This window comes from Phyllobates terribilis, unplaced genomic scaffold (genome assembly GCF_046119375.1).
Source record: "Phyllobates terribilis strain yellow unplaced genomic scaffold, ASM4611937v1 Scaffold_11__3_contigs__length_659146591, whole genome shotgun sequence".
NCBI lineage: Eukaryota > Metazoa > Chordata > Amphibia > Anura > Dendrobatidae > Phyllobates > Phyllobates terribilis.
Genome location: NW_027362771.1, coordinates 607,155,320 through 607,177,194, shown reverse-complemented (window position 1 = coordinate 607,177,194; position 21,875 = coordinate 607,155,320). Strand labels below are relative to the sequence as shown.

At 38.2% G+C, this 21,875-nt stretch overlaps 11 non-coding genes across 11 annotated transcripts; all 11 read right to left on the bottom strand.

The window, feature by feature from the left end:
* Positions 1-185: 185 nt before the first annotated feature.
* On the bottom strand, positions 186-267 carry TRNAL-AAG (transfer RNA leucine (anticodon AAG)). Its single transcript has one exon. It is a non-coding gene; the product is annotated as a tRNA-Leu (tRNA).
* Positions 268-1,644: 1,377 nt separating this feature from the next.
* Positions 1,645-1,726, bottom strand: TRNAL-AAG (transfer RNA leucine (anticodon AAG)). The gene has a single exon. It is a non-coding gene; the product is annotated as a tRNA-Leu (tRNA).
* A 1,376-nt stretch (positions 1,727-3,102) lies between these two features.
* TRNAL-AAG (transfer RNA leucine (anticodon AAG)) lies at positions 3,103-3,184 on the bottom strand. Its single transcript has one exon. It is a non-coding gene; the product is annotated as a tRNA-Leu (tRNA).
* A 1,378-nt stretch (positions 3,185-4,562) lies between these two features.
* TRNAL-AAG (transfer RNA leucine (anticodon AAG)) lies at positions 4,563-4,644 on the bottom strand. Its single transcript has one exon. It is a non-coding gene; the product is annotated as a tRNA-Leu (tRNA).
* Positions 4,645-6,021: 1,377 nt separating this feature from the next.
* Positions 6,022-6,103, bottom strand: TRNAL-AAG (transfer RNA leucine (anticodon AAG)). Its single transcript has one exon. It is a non-coding gene; the product is annotated as a tRNA-Leu (tRNA).
* A 2,833-nt stretch (positions 6,104-8,936) lies between these two features.
* Positions 8,937-9,018, bottom strand: TRNAL-AAG (transfer RNA leucine (anticodon AAG)). The gene has a single exon. It is a non-coding gene; the product is annotated as a tRNA-Leu (tRNA).
* Positions 9,019-10,394: 1,376 nt separating this feature from the next.
* On the bottom strand, positions 10,395-10,476 carry TRNAL-AAG (transfer RNA leucine (anticodon AAG)). Its single transcript has one exon. It is a non-coding gene; the product is annotated as a tRNA-Leu (tRNA).
* A 1,379-nt stretch (positions 10,477-11,855) lies between these two features.
* TRNAL-AAG (transfer RNA leucine (anticodon AAG)) lies at positions 11,856-11,937 on the bottom strand. The gene has a single exon. It is a non-coding gene; the product is annotated as a tRNA-Leu (tRNA).
* A 1,378-nt stretch (positions 11,938-13,315) lies between these two features.
* Positions 13,316-13,397, bottom strand: TRNAF-AAA (transfer RNA phenylalanine (anticodon AAA)). The gene has a single exon. It is a non-coding gene; the product is annotated as a tRNA-Phe (tRNA).
* A 2,841-nt stretch (positions 13,398-16,238) lies between these two features.
* TRNAL-AAG (transfer RNA leucine (anticodon AAG)) lies at positions 16,239-16,320 on the bottom strand. The gene has a single exon. It is a non-coding gene; the product is annotated as a tRNA-Leu (tRNA).
* A 2,837-nt stretch (positions 16,321-19,157) lies between these two features.
* TRNAL-AAG (transfer RNA leucine (anticodon AAG)) lies at positions 19,158-19,239 on the bottom strand. The gene has a single exon. It is a non-coding gene; the product is annotated as a tRNA-Leu (tRNA).
* Between the last annotated feature and the right edge of the window lie 2,636 nt (positions 19,240-21,875).

The window sequence follows — 21,875 nt, the reverse complement described above, 5'->3', positions numbered from 1 at the left end:
TTACTGAGTCCATTAAAAACTGCCTTTCTACAGTCCAATCTTAAAATCTCAGTTTTCGCAGGTTTTCCACCTTTTGTAGTTCAAAAGTATAGGATAAAATTACCGCTGCCTCCAAAATTCTCAACCCCCTATACTAACCTCAACTGTTTCCTAATTTTTGGTAAAAATTAGATCCAAAGAAATAATGGCAGCGGTGGGATTTGAAACCACGCCTCCAGAGAGACTGGAGCCTTAATCCAGCGCCTTAGACCGCTCGGCCACGCTACCTCATACGGATGTTCAAACTTATTTAAATCAGAAATTTGCTAATGATATAAGTTGCGGGAAACATTGTATAACTAATTAGACAAAAATACAAATGTTATTATGCATGAGCAATGCAGTTATCAGGGATTTGTTTGTACATTGACTCTGGGGCACCATTTTACAAAACATATGACTTGTATCCAGATATTTAACTAATATTTCCTCTGTTGGCTCATCCACTAATTTTTAGATATCACTGAATTAGGTGGTATAGATTACTTGCTATAATCTCCCAGATACAGGTCCCTCAAACATGAAGGATTCCTACACCCCTGCATGTACGTAACAGATAATCAGAAGCAGCAGCAAGGAAGACATTATACAGCAGTGCAGAGCAGTGTAGCTATGAATTCATCACTAGGGTGACTTACTGGAAAGCAGCAGAAGCAGCATGGCTGTTTATGTTTGCTAATCACTCTACTCATCCTGTATTGATAATCCTAAAAAGGCAGCAGGGATATGAGCTAGCAGTAAGACTTCTTTTGACCAAGATTGATTTTGACAAATTTTGAGAATGGTTGATCATTGATTGAACTGACATGGATGGAACATAGAAGGTAAATTATGTAGTTAATTCTGATGCCTAAAGCCAACATAACTATTCATATGCCGTATTCATACGTATGACTTGCTCACATGTTCCTTTTCTTCTACAGCATAGTGACGATCACTTGATGTTACATTTGCTTTCTTAGAGAACACAGAAGCAAAACAGGAATTTAAAAGTTCAGTCTTCTCAACATCATTATTGACCACTTTACCCTTTTCATCCTTTAAAAATCCTATAGCATCTTTGGCTTTTCTTTAACTTTTGACTTACTTCCAAAATCCTTTCTTATTGCTTTTGGTCTCTCTTGCAAGCCTCACTTCATTACTGGCTTTAGCTCTTCTAACGCTAGCCCACCTTTCCCTGCAGACAGCATTATATTCTTCTTTAGATATGAACCCTTCTTTTCATTTGATATTCATTTCTTTGTTCCTTTTTAGCAAGCTTTTAAGTTCAGTATTCAGCCATCCTGGTCTCCATAAATGCTTTCCATTCTTCCTTCTTTTTGGGATTGTTACTGATTGTGCAGTGAGAATTTAATTTAGCAAAATCTCCCATCCTTCCTGGACATTTCTTTCCTTTAGAACATCCTACTTTTCCTTCCTTTTTACTGAGTCCATTAAAAACTGCCTTTCTACAGTCCAATCTTAAAATCTCAGTTTTCGCAGGTTTTCCACCTTTTGTAGTTCAAAAGTATAGGATAAAATTACCGCTGCCTCCTAAATTCTCAACCCCCTATACTTCCTCAACTGTTTCCTAATTTTTGGTAAAAATTAGATCCAAATAAATAATGGCAGCGGTGGGATTTGAACCCACGCCTCCAAAAAGACTGTAGCCTTAATCCAGCGCCTTAGACCGCTCGGCCACGCTACCTCAAACGGATGTTTAATCTTATTTAAATCAGAAATTTGCTAATGATATAAGTTGCGGAAAACATTGTATAACTAATTAGACAAAAATACAAATGTTAGAATGCATGAGGAACGCAGTTATCAGGGATTTGTTTGTACATTGACTCTGGGGCACCATTTTACAAAACATATGACTTGTATCCAGATATTTAACTAATCTTTCCTCTGTTGGCTCATCCGCTAATTTTTAGATATCACTGAATTAGGTGGTATAGATTACTTGCTATGATCTCCCATATACAGGACCCTCAAACAAGAAGGATTCCTACACCCCTGCCTGTAGGTAACATATAATCAGAAGCAGCAAGGAAGACATTATACAGCAGTGCAGAGCAGTGTAGCTATGAATCCATCACTAGGGTGACTTACTGGAAAGCAGCAGAAGCAGCATGGCTCTGTTTATGTTTGCTAATCTCTCTACTCATCCTGTATTGATAATCCTAAAAAGGTAGCAGGGATATGAGCTAGCAGTTAGACTTCTTTTGACCAAGATTGATTTTGGCAAATTTTGAGAATGGTTGATCATTGATTGAACTGACATGGATGTAACATAGATGGTAAATTATGTAGTTAATTCGGATGCCTAAAGCCAACATGACTATTCATATGCCGTATTCATACGTATGACGTGCTCACATGTTCCTTTTCTTCTACAGCACAGTGAAGATCACTTGATGTTACATTTGCTTTCTTAGAGAACACAGAAGCAAAACAGGAATTTAAAAGTTCAGTCTTCTCAACATCATTATTGACCACTTTACCCTTTTCATCCTTTAAAAATCCTATAGCATCTTTGGCTTTTCTTTAACTTTTGACTTACTTCCAAAATCCTTTCTTATTGCTTTTGGTCTCTCTTGCAAGCCTCACTTCATTACTGGCTTTAGCTCTTCTAACGCTAGCCCACCTTTCCCTGCAGACAGCATTATATTCTTCTTTAGATATGAACCCTTCTTTTCATTTGATATGCATTTCTTTGTTCCTTTTTAGCAAGCTTTTAAGTTCAGTATTCAGCCATCCTGGTCTCCATAAATGCTTTCCATTCTTCCTTCTTTTTGGGATTGTTACTTATTGTGCAGTGAGAATTTAATTTAGCAAAATCTCCCATCCTTCCTGGACATTTCTTTCCTTTAGAACATCCTACTTTTCCTTCCTTTTTACTGAGTCCATTAAAAACTGCCTTTCTACAGTCCAATCTTAAAATCTCAGTTTTCGCAGGTTTTCCACCTTTTATAGTTCAAAAGTATAGAATAAAATTACCGCTGCCTCCAAAATTCTCAACCCCCTATACTTCCTCAACTGTTTCCTAATTTTTGGTAAAAACTAGATCCAAAAAAATAATGGCAGCAGTGGGATTTGAAACCACGCCTCCAGAGAGACTGGAGCCTTAATCCAGCGCCTTAGACCGCTCGGCCACGCTACCTCATATGGATGTTCAAACTTATTTAAATCAGAAATTTGCTAATGATATAAGTTGCGGGTAACATTGTATAACTAATTAGACAAAAATACAAATGTTATTATGCATGAGCAACGCAGTTATCAGGGATTTGTTTGTACATTGACTCTGGGGCACCATTTTACAAGACATATGACTTGTATCCAGATATTTAACTAATATTTCCTCTGTTGGCTCATCCACTAATTTTTAGATATCACTGAATTAGGTGGTATAGATTACTTGCTATGATCTCCCATATACAGGACCCTCAAACATGAAGGATTCCTACACCCCTGCCTGTACGTAACAGATAATCAGAAGCAGCAGCAAGGAAGACATTATTCAGCAGTGCAGAGCAGTGTAGCTATGAATTCATCACTAGGGTGACTTACTGGAAAGCAGCAGAAGCAGCATGGCTCTGTTTATGTTTGCTAATCACTCTACTCATCCTGTATTGATAATCCTAAAAAGGCAGCAGGGATATGAGCTAGCAGTAAGACTTCTTTTGACCAAGATTGATTTTGGCAAATTTTGAGAATGGTTGATCATTGATTGAACTGACATGGATGTAACATAGAAGGTAAATTATGTAGTTAATTCTGATGCCTAAAGCCAACATAACTATTCATATGCCGTATTCATACATATGACTTGCTCACATGTTCCTTTTCTTCTACAGCACAGTGACGATCACTTGATGTTACATTTGCTTTCTTAGAGAACACAGAAGCAAAACAGGAATTTAAAAGTTCAGTCTTCTCAACATCATTATTGACAACTTTACCCTTTTCATCCTTTAAAAATCCTATAGCATCTTTGGCTTTTCTTTAACTTTTGACTTACTTCCAAATTCCTTTCTTATTGCTTTTGGTCTCTCTTGCAAGCCTCACTTCATTACTGGCTTTAGCTCTTCTAACGCTAGCCCACCTTTCCCTGCAGACAGCATTATATTCTTCTTTAGATTTGAACCCTTCTTTTCATTTGATATTCATTTCTTTGTTCCTTTTTAGCAAGCTTTTAAGTTCAGTATTCAGCCATCCTGGTCTCCATAAATGCTTTCCATTCTTCCTTCTTTTTGGGATTGTTACTGATTGTGCAGTGAGAATTTAATTTAGCAAAATCTCCCATCCTTCCTGGACATTTCTTTCCTTTAGAACATCCTACTTTTCCTTCCTTTTTACTGAGTCCATTAAAAACTGCCTTTCTACAGTACAATCTTAAAATCTCAGTTTTCGCAGGTTTCCACCTTTTGTAGTTCAAAAGTATAGGATAAAATTACCGCTGCCTCCTAAATTCTCAACCCCCTATACTTCCTCAACTGTTTCCTAATTTTTGGTAAAAATTAGATCCAAATAAATAATGGCAGCGGTGGGATTTGAACCCACGCCTCCAGAGAGACTGTAGCCTTAATCCAGCGCCTTAGACCGCTCTGCCACGCTACCTCATACGGATGTTCAAACTTATTTAAATCAGAAATTTGCTAATGATATAAGTTGCGGGAAACATTGTATAACTAATTAGACAAAAATACAAATGTTATTATGCATGAGCACCGCAGTTATCAGGGATTTGTTTGTCCATTGACTCTGGGGCACCATTTTACAAAACATATGACTTGTATCCAGATATTTAACTAATATTTCCTCTGTTGGCTCATCCACTAATTTTTAGATATCACTGAATTAGGTGGTATAGATTACTTGCTATGATCTCCCATATACAGGACCCTCAAACATGAAGGATTCCTACACCCCTGCCTGTACGTAACAGATAATCAGAAGCAGCAGCAAGGAAGACATTATACAGCAGTGCAGAGCAGTGTAGCTATGAATCCATCACTAGGGTGACTTACTGGAAAGCAGCAGAAGCAGCATGGCTGTTTATGTTTGCTAATCACTCTACTCATCCTGTATTGATAATCCTAAAAAGGCAGCAGGGATATGAGCTAGCAGTTAGACTTCTTTTGACCAAGATTGATTTTGGAAAATTTTGAGAATGGTTGATCATTGATTGAACTGACATGGATGTAACATAGATGGTAAATTATTTAGTTAATTCTGATGCCTAAAGCCAACATGACTATTCATATGCCATATTCATACGTATGACTTGCTCACATGTTCCTTTTCTTCTACAGCACAGTGAAGATCACTTGATGTTACATTTGCTTTCTTAGAGAACACAGAAGCAAAACAGGAATTTAAAAGTTCAGTCTTCTCAACATCATTATTGACCACTTTACCCTTTTCATCCTTTAAAAATCCTATAGCATCTTTGGCTTTTCTTTAACTTTTGACTTACTTCCAAAATCCTTTCTTATTGCTTTTGGTCTCTCTTGCAAGCCTCACTTCATTACTGGCTTTAGCTCTTCTAACGCTAGCCCACCTTTCCCTGCAGACAGCATTATATTCTTCTTTAGATATGAACCCTTCTTTTCATTTGATATTCATTTCTTTGTTCCTTTTTAGCAAGCTTTTAAGTTCAGTATTCAGCCATCCTGGTCTCCATAAATGCTTTCCATTCTTCCTTCTTTTTGGGATTGTTACTGATTGTGCAGTGAGAATTTAATTTAGCAAAATCTCCCATCCTTCCTGGACATTTCTTTCCTTTAGAACATCCTACTTTTCCTTCCTTTTTACTGAGTCCATTAAAAACTGCCTTTCTACAGTCCAATCTTAAAATCTAAGTTTTCGCAGGTTTTCCACCTTTTGTAGTTCAAAAGTATAGGATAAAATTACCGCTGCCTCCTAAATTCTCAACCCCCTACACTTCCTCAACTGTTTCCTAATTTTTGGTAAAAATTAGATCCAAATAAATAATGGCAGCGGTGGGATTTGAACCCACGCCTCCAGAGAGACTGGAGCCTTAATCCAGCGCCTTAGACCGCTCGCCCACGCTACCTCACACGGATGTTCAAACTTATTTAAATCAGAAATTTGCTAATGATATAAGTTGCGGGAAACATTGTATAACTAATTAGACAAAAATACAAATGTTATTATGCATGAGCAACGCAGTTATCAGGGATTTGTTTGTACATTGACTCTGGGGCACCATTTTACAAAACATATGACTTGTATTAAGATATTTAACTAATATTTCCTCTGTTGGCTCATCCACTAATTTTTAGATATCACTGAATTAGGTGGTATAGATTACTTGCTATGATCTCCCATATACAGGACCCTCAAACATGAAGGATTCCTACACCCCTGCCTGTAGTAACAGATAATCAGAAGCAGCAGCAAGGAAGACATTATACAGCAGTGCAGAGCAGTGTAGCTATGAATTCATCACTAGGGTGACTTACTGGAAAGCAGCAGAAGCAGCATGGCTGTTTATGTTTGCTAATCACTCTACTCATCCTGTATTGATAATCCTAAAAAGGCAGCAGGGATATGAGCTAGCAGTAAGACTTCTTTTGACCAAGATTGATTTTGGCAAATTTTGAGAATGGTTGATCATTGATTGAACTGACATGGATGTAACATAGATGGTAAATTATGTAGTTAATTCTGATGCCTAAAGCCAACATGACTATTCATATGCCATATTCATATGTATGACTTGCTCACATGTTCCTTTTCTTCTACAGCACAGTGAAGATCACTTGATGTTACATTTGCTTTCTTAGAGAACACAGAAGCAAAACAGGAATTTAAAAGTTCAGTCTTCTCAACATCATTATTGACCACTTTACCCTTTTCATCCTTTAAAAATCCTATAGCATCTTTGGCTTTTCTTTAACTTTTGACTTACTTCCAAAATCCTTTCTTATTGCTTTTGGTCTCTCTTGCAAGCCTCACTTCATTACTGGCTTTAGCTCTTCTAACGCTAGCCCACCTTTCCCTGCAGACAGCATTATATTCTTCTTTAGATATGAACCCTTCTTTTCATTTGATATTCATTTCTTTGTTCATTTTTAGCAAGCTTTTAAGTTCAGTATTCAGCCATCCTGGTCTCCATAATTGCTTTCCATTCTTCCTTCTTTTTGGGATTGTTACTGATTGTGCAGTGAGAATTTAATTTAGCAAAATCTCCCATCCTTCCTGGACATTTCTTTCCTTTAGAACATCCTACTTTTCCTTCCTTTTTACTGAGTCCATTAAAAACTGCCTTCTACAGTCCAATCTTAAAATCTCAGTTTTCGCAGGTTTTCCACCTTTTGTAGTTCAAAAGTATAGGATAAAATTACCGCTGCCTCCAAAATTCTCAGCCCCCTATACTTCCTCAACTGTTTCCTAATTTTTGGTAAAAAATAGATCCAAATAAATAATGGCAGCGGAGGCATTTGAACCCACGCCTCCAGAGAGACTGGTGCCTTAATCCAGCGCCTTCGACCGCTCGGCCACGCTACCTCATACGGATGTTCAAACTTATTTAAATCAGAAATTTGCTAATGATATAAGTTGCAGGAAACATTGTATAACTAATTAGACAAAAATACAAATGTTATCATGCATGAGCAACGCAGTTATCAGGGATTTGTTTGTACATTGACTCTGGGGCAACATTTTACAAAACATATGACTTGTATCCAGATATTTAACTAATCTTTCCTCTGTTGGCTCATCCGCTAATTTTTAGATATCACTGAATTAGGTGGTATAGATTACTTGCTATGATCTCCCATATACAGGACCCTCAAACATGAAGGATTCCTACACCCCTGCCTGTACGTAACAGATAATCAGAAGCAGCAAGGAAGACATTATACAGCAGTGCAGAGCAGTGTAGCTATGAATCTGTCACTAGGGTGACTTACTGGAAAGCAGCAGAAGCAGCATGGCTCTGTTTATGTTTGCTAATCACTCTACTCATCCAGTATTGATAATCCTAAAAAGGCAGCAGGGATATGAACTAGCAGTTAGACTTCTTTTGACCAAGATTGATTTTGGCAAATTTTGAGAATGGTTGATCATTGATTGAACTGACATGGATGTAACATAGATGGTAAATTATGTAGTTAATTCTGATGCCTAAAGCCAACATGACTATTCATATGCCGTATTCATACGTATGACTTGCTCACATGTTCCTTTTCTTCTACAGCACAGTGAAGATCACTTGATGTTACATTTGCTTTCTTAGAGAACACAGAAGCAAAACAGGAATTTAAAAGGTCAGTCTTCTCAACATCATTATTGACCACTTTACCCTTTTCATCCTTTAAAAATCCTATAGTATCTTTGGCTTTTCTTTAACTTTTGACTTACTTCCAAAATCCTTTCTTATTGCTTTTGGTCTCTCTTGCAAACCTCAATTCATTACTGGCTTTAGCTCTTCTAACGCTAGCCCACCTTTCCCTGCAGACAGCATTATATTCTTCTTTAGATATGAACCCTTCTTTTCACTTGATATTCATTTCTTTGTTCCTTTTTAGCAAGCTTTTAAGTTCAGTATTCAGCCATCCTGGTCTCCATAAATGCTTTCCATTCTTCCTTCTTTTCGGGATTGTTACTGATTGTGCAGTGAGAATTTAATTTAGCAAAATCTCCCATCCTTCCTGGACATTTCTTTCCTTTAGAACATTCTACCTTTCCTTCCTTTTTAATGAGTCCATTAAAAACTGCCTTTCTACAGTCCAATCTTAAAATCTCAGTTTTCGCAGGTTTTCCACCTTTTGTAGTTCAAAAGTATAGGATAGAATTACCGCTGTCTCCTAAATTCTCTATCCCCTTTACTTCCTCAACTGTTTCCTAATTTTTGGTAAAAATTAGATCCAAATAAATAATGGCAGCGGTGGGATTTGAACCCAAGCCTCCAAAGAGACTGGAGCCTTAATCCAGCGCCTTAGACTGCTCGGCCACGCTACCTGATACGGATGATCAAACTTATTTAAATCAGAAATTTGCTAATGATATAAGTTGCGGGAAACATTGTATAACTAATTAGACAAAAATACAAATGTTATTATGCATGAGCAATGCAGTTATCAGGGATTTGTTTGTACATTGACTCTGGGGCACCATTTTACAAAACATATGACTTGTATCCAGATATTTAACTAATCTTTCCTCTGTTGGCTCATCCACTAATTTTTAGATATCACTGAATTAGGTGGTATAGATTACTTGCTATGATCTCCCATATACAGGACACTCAAACATGAAGGATTCCTACACCCCTGCCTGTACGTAACAGATAATCAGAAGCAGCAAGGAAGACATTATACAGCAGTGCAGAGCAGTGTAGCTATGAATCCATCACTAGGGTGACTTACTGGAAAGCAGCAGAAGCAGCATGGCTCTGTTTATGTTTGCTAATCACTCTGCTCATCCTGTATTGATAATCCTAAAAAGGCAGCAGGGATATGAGCTAGCAGTTAGACTTCATTTGACCAAGATTGATTTTGGCAAATTTTGAGAATCGTTGATCATTGATTGAACTGACATCGATGTAACATAGATGGTAAATTATGTAATTAATTCTGATGCCTAAAGCCAACATGACCATTCATATGCCGTATTCTTATGTATGACTTGCTCACATGTTCCTTTTCTTCTACAGCACAGTGAAGATCACTTGATGTTACATTTGCTTTCTTAGAGAACACAGAAGCAAAACAGGAATTTAAAAGTTCAGTCTTCTCAACATGATTATTGACCACTTTACCCTTTTCATCCTTTAAAAATCCTATAGCATCTTTGGCTTTTCTTTAACTTTTGACTTACTTCCAAAATCCTTTCTTATTGCTTTTGGTCTCTCTTGCAAGCCTCACTTCATTACTGGCTTTAGCTCTTCTAACGCTAGCCCACCTTTCCCTGCAGACAGCATTATATTCTTCTTTAGATATGAACCCTTCTTTTCATTTGATATTCATTTCTTTGTTCCTTTTTAGCCAGCTTTTAATTTCAGTATTCAGCCATCCTGGTCTCCATCAATGCTTTCCATTCTTCCTTCTTTTTGGGATTGTTACTGATTGTGCAGTGAGAAATTAATTTAGCAAAATCTCCCATCCTTCCTGGACATTTCTTTCCTTTAGAACATCCTACTTTTCCTTCCTTTTTACTGAGTCCATTAAAAACTGCCTTTCTACAGTCCAATCTTAAAATCTCAGTTTTCGCAGGTTTTCCACCTTTTGTAGTTCAAAAGTATAGGATAAAATTACCGCTGCCTCCTAAATTCTCAACCCCCTATACTTCCTCAACTGTTTCCTAATTTTTGGTAAAAATTAGATCCAAATAAATAATGGCAGCGGTGGGATTTGAACCCATGCCTCCAGAGAGACTGTAGCCTTAATCCAGCGCCTTAGACCGCTCGGCCACGCTACCTCAGACGGATGTTCAATCTTATTTAAATCAGAAATTTGCTAATGATATAAGTTGCGGAAAACATTGTATAACTATTTAGACAAAAATACAAATGTTATTATGCATGAGCAACGTAATTATCAGGGATTTGTTTGTACATTGACTCTGGGGCACCATTTTGCAAAACATATGACTTGTATCCAGATATTTAACTAATCTTTCCTCTGTTGGCTCAACCGCTAATTTTTAGATATCACTGAATTAGGTGGTATAGATTACTTGCTATGATCTCCCACATACAGGATACTCAAACATGAAGGATTCCTACAACCCTGCCTGTACGTAACAGATAATCAGAAGCAGCAGCAAGGAAGACATTATACAGCAGTGCAGAGCAGTGTAGCTATGAATCCATCACTAGGGTGACTTACTGGAAAGCAGCAGAAGCAGCATGGCTCTGTTTATGTTTGCTAATCACTCTGCTCATCCTGTATTGATAATCCTAAAAAGGCAGCAGGGATATGACCTAGCAGTTAGACTTCATTTGACCAAGATTGATTTTGGCAAATTTTGAGAATCGTTGATCATTGATTGAACTGACATCGATGTAACATAGATGGTAAATTATGTAATTAATTCTGATGCCTAAAGCCAACATGACTATTCATATGCCGTATTCTTATGTATGACTTGCTCACATGTTCCTTTTCTTCTACAGCACAGTGAAGATCACTTGATGTTACATTTGCTTTCTTAGAGAACACAGAAGCAAAACAGGAATTTAAAAGTTCAGTCTTCTCAACATCAATATTGACCACTTTACCCTTTTCATCCTTTAAAAATCCTATAGCATCTTTGGCTTTTCTTTAACTTTTGACTTACTTCCAAAATCCTTTCTTATTGCTTTTGGTCTCTCTTTCAAGCCTCAATTCATTACTGGCTTTAGCTCTTCTAACCCTAGCCCAGCTTTCCCTGCAGACAGCATTATATTCTTCTTTAGATATGAACCCTTCTTTTCACTTGATATTCATTTCTTTGTTCCTTTTTAGCAAGCTTTTAAGTTCAGTATTCAGCGATCCTGGTCTCCATAAATGCTTTCCATTCTTCCTTCTTTTCGGGATTGTTACTGATTGTGCAGTGAGAATTTAATTTAGCAAAATCTCCCATCCTTCCTGAACATTTCTTTCCTTTAGAACATTCTACCTTTCCTTCCTTTTTACTGAGTCCATTAAAAACTGCCTTTCTACAGTCCAATCTTAAAATCTCAGTTTTCGCAGGTTTTCCACCTTTTGTAGTTCAAAAGTATAGGATAGAATTACCGCTGTCTCCTTAATTCTCAATCCCCTTTACTTCCTCAACTGTTTCCTAATTTTTGGTAAAAATTAGTTCCAAATAAATAATGGCAGCGGTGGGATTTGAGCCCACGCCTCCAGAGAGACTGGAGCCTTAATCCAGTACCTTAGACCGCTCGGCCACGCTACCTCATACGGATGTTCAAACTTATTTAAATCAGATATTTGCTAATGATATAAGTGGCAGAAAACATTGTACATCTAATTAGACAAAAATACAAATGTTATTATGCATGAGCAACGTAATTATCAGGGATTTGTTTGTACATTGACTCTGGGGCACCATTTTGCAAAACATATGACTTGTATCCAGATATTTAACTAATCTTTCCTCTGTTGGCTCAACCGCTAATTTTTAGATATCACTGAATTAGGTGGTATAGATTACTTGCTATGTTATCCCACATACAGGACACTCAAACATGAAGGATTCCTTCACCCCTGCCTGTACGTAACAGATAATCAGAAGCAGCAGCAAGGAAGACATTATACAGCAGTGCAGAGCAGTGTAGCTATGAATCCATCACTAGGGTGACTTACTGGAAAGCAGCAGAATCAGCATGGCTCTGTTTATGTTTGCTAATCACTCTGCTCATCCTGTATTGATAATCCTAAAAAGGCAGCAGGGATATGAGCTAGCAGTTAGACTTCATTTGACCAAGATTGATTTTGGCAAATTTTGAGAATCGTTGATCATTGATTGAACTGACATCGATGTAACATAGATGGTAAATTATGTAATTAATTCTGATGCCTAAAGCCAACATGACTATTCATATGCCGTATTCATACGTATGACGTGCTCACATGTTCCTTTTCTTCTACAGCACAGTGAAGATCACTTGATGTTACATTTGCTTTCTTAGAGAGCACAGAAGCAAAACAGGAATTTAAAAGTTCAGTCTTCTCAACATCATTATTGACCACTTTACCCTTTTCATCCTTAAAAAATCCTATAGCATCTTTGGCTTTTCTTTAACTTTTGGCTTACTTCCAAAATCCTTTCTTATTGCTTTTGGTCTCTCTTGCAAGCCTCAATTCATTACTGGCTTTAGCTCTTCTAACGCTAGCCCAGCTTTCCCTGCAGACTGCATTATATTCTTCTTTAGATATGAACCCTTCTTTTCACTTGATATTCATTTCTTGTTCCTTTTTAGCAAGCTTTTAAGTTCAGTATTCAGCCATCCTGGTCTCCATAAATGCTTTCCATTCTTCCTTCTTTTCGGGATTGTTACTGATTGTGCAGTGAGAATTTAATTTAGCAAAATCTCCCATCCTTCCTGGACATTTCTTTCCTTTAGAACATTCTACCTTTCCTTCCTTTTTACTGAGTCCATTAAAAACTGCCTTTCTACAGTCCAATCTTAAAATCTCAGTTTTCGCAGGTTTTCCACCTTTTGTAGTTCAAAAGTATAGGATAGAATTACCGCTGTCTCCTAAATTCTCAATCCCCTTTACTTCCTCAACTGTTTCCTAATTTTTGGTAAAAATTAGTTCCAAATAAATAATGGCAGCGGTGGGATTTGAGCCCACGCCTCCAGAGAGACTGGAGCTTTAATCCAGCACCTTAGACCGCTCGGCCACGCTACCTCATACGGATGTTAAAACTTATTTAAATCAGATATTTGCTAATGATATAAGTGGCAGAAAACATTGTACATCTAATTAGACAAAAATACAAATGTTATTATGCATGAGCAACGTAATTATCAGGGATTTGTTTGTACATTGACTCTGGGGCACCATTTTGCAAAACATATGACTTGTATCCAGATATTTAACTAATCTTTCCTCTGTTGGCTCAACCGCTAATTTTTAGATATCACTGAATTAGGTGGTATAGATTACTTGCTATGATATCCCACATACAGGACACTCAAACATGAAGGATTCCTTCACCCCTGCCTGTACGTAACAGATAATCAGAAGCAGCAGCAAGGAAGACATTATACAGCAGTGCAGAGCAGTGTAGCTATGAATCCAACACTAGGGTGACTTACTGGAAAGCAGCAGAAGCAGCATGGCTCTGTTTATGTTTGCTAATCACTCTGCTCATCCTGTATTGATAATCCTAAAAAGGAAGCAGGGATATGAGCTAGCAGTTAGACTTCATTTGACCAAGATTGATTTTGGCAAATTTTGAGAATCGTTGATCATTGATTGAACTGACATCGATGTAACATAGATGGTAAATTATGTAATTAATTCTGATGCCTAAAGCCAACATGACTATTCATATGCCGTATTCATACGTATGACGTGCTCACATGTTCCTTTTCTTCTACAGCACAGTGAAGATCACTTGATGTTACATTTGCTTTCTTAGAGAGCACAGAAGCAAAACAGGAATTTAAAAGTTCAGTCTTCTCAACATCATTATTGACCACTTTACCCTTTTCATCCTTTAAAAATCCAATAGCATCTTTGGCTTTTCTTTAACTTTTGACTTACTTCCAAAATCCTTTCTTATTGCTTTTGGTCTCTCTTGCAAGCCTCAATTCATTACTGGCTTTAGCTCTTCTAACGCTAGCCCAGCTTTCCCTGCAGACTGCATTATATTCTTCTTTAGATATGAACCCTTCTTTTCACTTGATATTCATTTCTTTGTTCCTTTTTAGCAAGCTTTTAAGTTCAGTATTCAGCCATCCTGGTCTCCATAAATGCTTTCCATTCTTCCTTCTTTTCGGGATTGTTACTGATTGTGCAGTGAGAATTTAATTTAGCAAAATCTCAAATCCTTCCTGGACATCTCTTTCCTTTAGAACATTCTACCTTTCCTTCCTTTTTACTGAGTCCATTAAAAACTGCCTTTCTACAGTCCAATCTTAAAATCTCAGTTTTCGCAGCTTTTCCACCATTTGTAGTTCAAAAGTATAGTATAGAATTACTGCTGTCTCCTAAATTCTCAATCCCCTTTACTTCCTCAACTGTTTCCTAATTTTTGGTAAAAATTAGATCCAAATAAATAATGGCAGCGGTGGGATTTGAACCTACGCCTCCAGAGAGACTGGAGCCTTAATCCAGCACCCTAGACCGCTCGGCCACACTACCTCATAAGGATGTACAACCTTATTTAAATCAGATATTTGCTAATGATATAAGTGGCAGAAAACATTGTACATCTAATTAGACAAAAATACAAATGTTATTATGCATGAGCAACGTAATTATCAGGGATTTGTTTGTACATTGACTCTGGGGCACCATTTTGCAAAACATATGACTTGTATCCAGCTATTTAACTAATCTTTCCTCTGTTGGCTCAACCGCTAATTTTTAGATATCACTGAATTAGGTGGTATAGATTACTTGCTATGATATCCCACATACAGGACACTCAAACATGAAGGATTCCTTCACCCCTGCCTGTACGTAACAGATAATCAGAAGCAGCAGCAAGGAAGACATTATACAGCAGTGCAGAGCAGTGTAGCTATGAATCCATCACTAGGGTGACTTACTGGAAAGCAGCAGAAGCAGCATGGCTCTGTTTATGTTTGCTAATCACTCTGCTCATCCTGTATTGATAATCCTAAAAAGGCAGCAGGGATATGAGCTAGCAGTTAGACTTCATTTGACCAAGATTGATTTTGGCAAATTTTGAGAATCGTTGATCATTGATTGAACTGACATCGATGTAACATAGATGGTAAATTATGTAATTAATTCTGATGCCTAAAGCCAACATGACTATTCATATGCCGTATTCATACGTATGACGTGCTCACATGTTCCTTTTCTTCTACAGCACAGTGAAGATCACTTGATGTTACATTTGCTTTCTTAGAGAGCACAGAAGCAAAACAGGAATTTAAAAGTTCAGTCTTCTCAACATCATTATTGACCACTTTACCCTTTTAATCCTTTAAAAATCCTATAGCATCTTTGGCTTTTCTTTAACTTTTGACTTACTTCCAAAATCCTTTCTTATTGCTTTTGGTCTCTCTTGCAAACCTCAATTCATTACTGGCTTTAGCTCTTCTAACGCTAGCCCACCTTTCCCTGCAGACAGCATTATATTCTTCTTTAGATATGAACCCTTCTTTTCACTTGATATTCATTTCTTTGTTCCTTTTTAGCAAGCTTTTAAGTTCAGTATTCAGCCATCCTGGTCTCCATAAATGCTTTCCATTCTTCCTTCTTTTTCGGGATTGTTACTGATTGTGCAGTGAGAATTTAATTTAGCAAAATCTCCCATCCTTCCTGGACATTTCTTTCCTTTAGAACATTCTACCTTTCCTTCCATTTAACTGAGTCCATTAAAAACTGCCTTTCTACAGTCCAATCTTAAAATCTCAGTTTTCACAGGTTTTCCACCTTTTGTAGTTCAAAAGTATAGGATAAAATTACCGCTGCCTCCTAAATTCTCAACCCCCTATACTTCCTCAACTGTTTCCTAATTTTTGGTAAAAATTAGATCCAAATAAATAATGGTAGCGGTGGGATTAGAACCCACACCTCCAGAGAGACTGGAGCCTTAATCCAGCGCCTTAGACCGCTCGGCCACGCTACCTCATATGGATGTTCAAACTTATTTAAGTCAGAAATTTGCTAATGATATAAGTTGCGGGAAACATTGTATAACTAATTAGACAAAAATACAAATGTTATTATGCATGAGCAATGCAGTTATCAGGGATTTGTTTGTACATTGACTCTGGGGCACCATTTTACAAAACATATGACTTGTATCCAGATATTTAACTAATCTTTCCTCTGTTGGCTCATCCACTAATTTTTAGATATCACTGAATTAGGTTGTATAGATTACTTGCTATGATCTCCCATATACAGGACCCTCAAACATGAAGGATTCCTACACCCCTGCCTGTACATAACAGATAATCAGAAGCAGCAAGGAAGACATTATACAGCAGTGCAGAGCAGTGTAGCTATGAATCCATCACTTGGGTGACTTACTGGAAAGCAGCAGAAGCAGCATGGCTATGTTTATGTTTGCTAATCACTCTGCTCATCCTGTATTGATAATCCTAAAAAGGCAGCAGGGATATGACCTAGCAGTTAGACTTCATTTGACCAAGATTGATTTTGGCAAATTTTGAGAATCGTTGATCATTGATTGAACTGACATCGATGTAACATAGATGGTAAATTCTGTAATTAATTCTGATGCCTAAAGCCAACATGACTATTCATATGCCGTATTCTTAAGTATGACTTGCTCACATGTTCCTTTTCTTCTACAGCACAGTGAAGATCACTTAATGTTACATTTGCTTTCTTAGAGAACACAGAAGCAAAACAGGAATTTAAAAGTTCAGTCTTCTCAACATCATTATTGACCACTTTACCCTTTTCTTCCTTTTAAAATCCTATAGCATCTTTGGCTTTTCTTTAACTTTTGACTTACTTCCAAAATCCTTTCTTATTGCTTTTGGTCTCTCTTGCAAGCCTCACTTCATTACTGGCTTTAGCTCTTCTAACGCTAGCCCACCTTTCCCTGCAGACAGCATTATATTCTTCTTTAGATATGAACCCTTCTTTTCATTTGATATTCATTTCTTTGTTCCTTTTTAGCAAGCTTTTAAGTTCAGTATTCAGCCATCCTGGTCTTCATAAATGCTTTCCATTCTTCCTTCTTTTTGGGATTGTTACTGATTGTGCAGTGAGAATTTAATTTAGCAAAACCTCCCATCCTTCCTGGACATTTCTTTCCTTTAGAACATTCTACCTTTCCTTCCATTTTACTGAGTCCATTAAAAACTGCCTTTCTACAGTCCAATCTTAAAATCTCAGTTTTCGCAGGTTTTCCACCTTTTGTAGTTCAAAAGTATAGAATAGAATTACCGCTGTCTCCTAAATTCTCAATCCCCTTTACTTTCTCAACTGTTTCCTAATTTTTGGTAAAAGTTAGATCCAAATAAATAATGTCAGTGGTAGAATTTGAACCCACGCCTCCAGAGAGACTGGAGCCTTAATCCAGCGCCTTAGACAGCTCGGCAACGCTACCTCATATGGATGTTCAAACTTATTTAAATCAGATATTTGCTAATGATGTAAGCGGCAGAAAACATTGTATATCTAATTAGACAAAAATACAAATGTTATTATGCATGAGCAACGTAATTATCAGGGATTTGTTTGTACATTGACTCTGGGGCACCATTTTGCAAAACATATGACTTGTATCCAGATATTTAACTAATCTTTCCTCTGTTGGCTCAACCGCTAATTTTTAGATATCACTGAATTAGGTGGTATAGATTACTTGCTATGATCTCCCACATACAGGACACTCAAACATGAAGCATTCCTACACCCCTGCCTGAACGTAACAGATAATCAGAAGCAGCAGCAAGGAAGACATTATACAGCAGTGCAGAGCAGTGTAGCTATGAATCCATCACTAGGGTGTCTTACTGGAAATCAGCAGAAGCAGCATGGCTCTGTTTATGTTTGCTAATCACTCTGCTCATCCTGTATTGATAATCCTAAAAAGGCAGCAGGGATATGACCTAGCAGTTAGACTTCATTTGACCAAGATTGATTTTGGCAAATTTTGAGAATCGTTGATCATTGATTGAACTGACATCGATGTAACATAGATGGTAAATTATGTAATTAATTCTGATGCCTAAAGCCAACATGACTATTCATATGCCGTATTCTTATGTATGACTTGCTCACATGTTCCTTTTCTTCTACAGCACAGTGAAGATCACTTGATGTTACATTTGCTTTCTTAGAGAACACAGAAGCAAAACAGGAATTTAAAAGTTCAGTCTTCTCAACATGATTATTGACCACTTTACCCTTTTCATCCTTTAAAAATCCTATAGCATCTTTGGCTTTTCTTTAACTTTTGACTTACTTCCAAAATCCTTTCTTATTGCTTTTGGTCTCTCTTGCAAGCCTCACTTCATTACTGGCTTTAGCTCTTCTAACGCTAGCCCACCTTTCCCTGCAGACAGCATTATATTCTTCTTTAGATATGAACCCTTCTTTTCATTTGATATTCATTTCTTTGTTCCTTTTTAGCCAGCTTTTAAGTTCAGTATTCAGCCATCCTGGTCTCCATCAATGCTTTCCATTCTTCCTTCTTTTTGGGATTGTTACTGATTGTGCAGTGAGAATTTAATTTAGCAAAATCTCCCATCCATCCTGGACATTTCTTTCCTTTAGAACATCCTACTTTTCCTTTCTTTTTACTGAGTCCATTAAAAACTGCCTTTCTACAGTCCAATCTTAAAATCTCAGTTTTCGCAGGTTTTCCACCTTTTGTAGTTCAAAAGTATAGGATAAAATTACCGCTGCCTCCTAAATTCTCAACCCCCTATACTTCCTCAACTGTTTCCTAATTTTTGGTAAAAATTAGATCCAAATAAATAATGGCAGCGGTGGGATTTGAACCCACGCCTCCAGAGAGACTGGAGCCTTAATCCAGCGCCTTAGACCGCTCGGCCACGCTACCTCATACGGATGTTCAAACTTATTTAAATCAGAAATTTGCTAATGATATAAGTTGCGGGAAACATTGTATAACTAATTAGACAAAAATACAAATGTTATTATGCATCAGCAACGCAGTTATCAGGGATTTGTTTGTACATTGACTCTGGGGCACCATTTTACAAAACATATGACTTGTATCCAGATATTTAACTAATCTTTCCTCTGTTGGCTCATCCGCTAATTTTTAGATATCACTGAATTAGGTGGTATAGATTACTTGCTATGATCTCCCATATACAGGACCCTCAAACATGAAGGATTCCTACACCCCTGCCTGTACGTAACAGATAATCAGAAGCAGCAAGGAAGACATTATACAGCAGTGCAGAGCAGTGTAGCTATGAATCCATCACTAGGGTGACTTACTGGAAAGCATCAGAAGCAGCATGGCTCTGTTTATGTTTGCTAATCACTCTACTCATCCTGTATTGATAATCCTAAAAAGGCAGCAGGGATATGAGCTAGCAGTTAGACTTCTTTTGACCAAGATTGATTTTGGCACATTTTGAGAATGGTTGATCATTGATTGAACTGACATGGATGTAACATAGATGGTAAATTATGTAGTTAATTCTGATGCCTAAAGCCAACATGACTATTCATATGCCGTATTCATACGTATGACTTGCTCACATGTTCCTTTTCTTCTACAGCACAGTGAAGATCACTTGATGTTACATTTGCTTTCTTAGAGAACACAGAAGCAAAACAGGAATTTAAAAGTTCAGTCTTCTCAACATCATTATTGACCACTTTACCCTTTTCATCCTTTAAAAATCCTATAGCATCTTTGGCTTTTCTTTAACTTTTGACTTACTAAAAAAATCCTTTCTTATTGCTTTTGGTCTCTCTTGCAAGCCTCACTTCAGTACTGGCTTTAGCTCTTCTAATGCTAGCCCAGCTTTCAGTGCAGACAGCATTATATTCTTTAGATATGAACCATTCTTTTCATTTGATATTCATTTCTTTGTTCCTTTTTAGCAAGCTTTTAAGTTCAGTATTTAGCCATCCTGGTCTCCATAAATGCTTTCCATTCTACCTTCTTTTCGGGATTGTTACTGATTGTGCAGTGAGAATTTAATTTAGCAAAATCTCCCATCCTTCCTGGACATTTCTTTCCTTTATAACTAGTGTTGAGCCACCCCCGTAGTGTTCAAGTTCGGTTCGGTTCGTCGAACACCCGTGTGTTCGCCGATCTGTTCGTCGAACTGTTCGTCGAACACCTTCGAACACCGTTAAAACCAATGGCAGGCAAACAAAAACACATAGAAACACATAGAAAACACCTTCAAAGGTGTCCAAAAGCTGACAAACTGCTCAGAAGACACAACTAACACATGGAAAAGTGACAAGTACATATAGTCATGCGAAAAGAAAAGAGGTGGAGGAGTAAAAGGAGTGGGAGACACAGATATAGGCATGTCATGCCCTTCTAAAATCCAAAAAGTGAGAAGCCGACACGTTCAGTCCGCTCCTGCCCGTGCCACCTCCGTGTCGCCGGGTTTGTGCCAGAGCCGCGGTGAACCCTGACGGCCAGCCCCCCTCTCCCAATACTGGTGCCTGTCCGCTGGTGGGTCGAGCGAGCCCCCCTGTGGTGGAGGCAGCTCTAAGCTTTTTAATTTAAATTGTCTCTCTAATTTGAATAAATACACTTTAAATCCATTTACAAGGATCTATTGGAGGGCAAGTCTCATGCCAGCAGCCGCGTAATTACAGCTCCAGTAGCGTCCACTAAAGCTGCTGCAGTTAAAAAGCTCTTATAAGGATCGAGCTCGGCTGTCCACCGCAAGGCATCCTACTGCCAGTCCTAGCCCCTATGCCTTGGGGTGCCTCCTGATGCTCTTCACTGAGTATCCCATGGTCCCGAAGCATTTCCTTTGAAAAAATGAAGTGTCCAAACTACAGGTGGTGTAGCTTGCTTAACAGCCGGGATAATCCGCTGACTAGCAGACCCTGCTACTAGGCACAAAGTATTTCCTGTGCTAGATGCAGTTAAAAATTTTTAATTAGATACTCTCGTTGGATGCTGAGAAAGCATTCCATAGAGTCTCCTGGCACGCCATATATGATTCTCTTAAAAAGCTTGGGGTAGGGGTCTAGGGGACCCTTTTATAGCCAAAATCACGGCCCTGTATCGCAATACGTCACCTAGGCTGAAGATAAATGGAACTGTAGCACCCTGAGGGCTCGGTTGCTACAGAGGTATTGCACCTCACCCAGAGGTGTGATATCTCACTCTCAGGTAAGGATGTAGTGTGGATCAGGACCGGACACCTGCATGCGTTACACCACATTGCCGTGGGGCAGGGCGACCAATATGCCCCTGAGATGGGCACGACAGTCCCTGTCCCTGGCTGAAGTGGGGGGAGGGAACACTGAGGAAGGGGAACCCTGTAGTGCAGGAGCAGGGAGGAAGCAGTTCCTGGGTGCATTGAGAAGGGAGTATAAAAGGTGGGCACCATCTTAGTTCAGTGCAGAGAAGTCTGAGCAGAAGTGGCAGGGAGCAGGGGCTCTGCATGAGCTCTGCTCCGGAGGCGGGCCTAGTAACAGAGGCCCAGGCCTGGAAGAGGGCGAAGGAAGGAAGAGGAGCGGAGA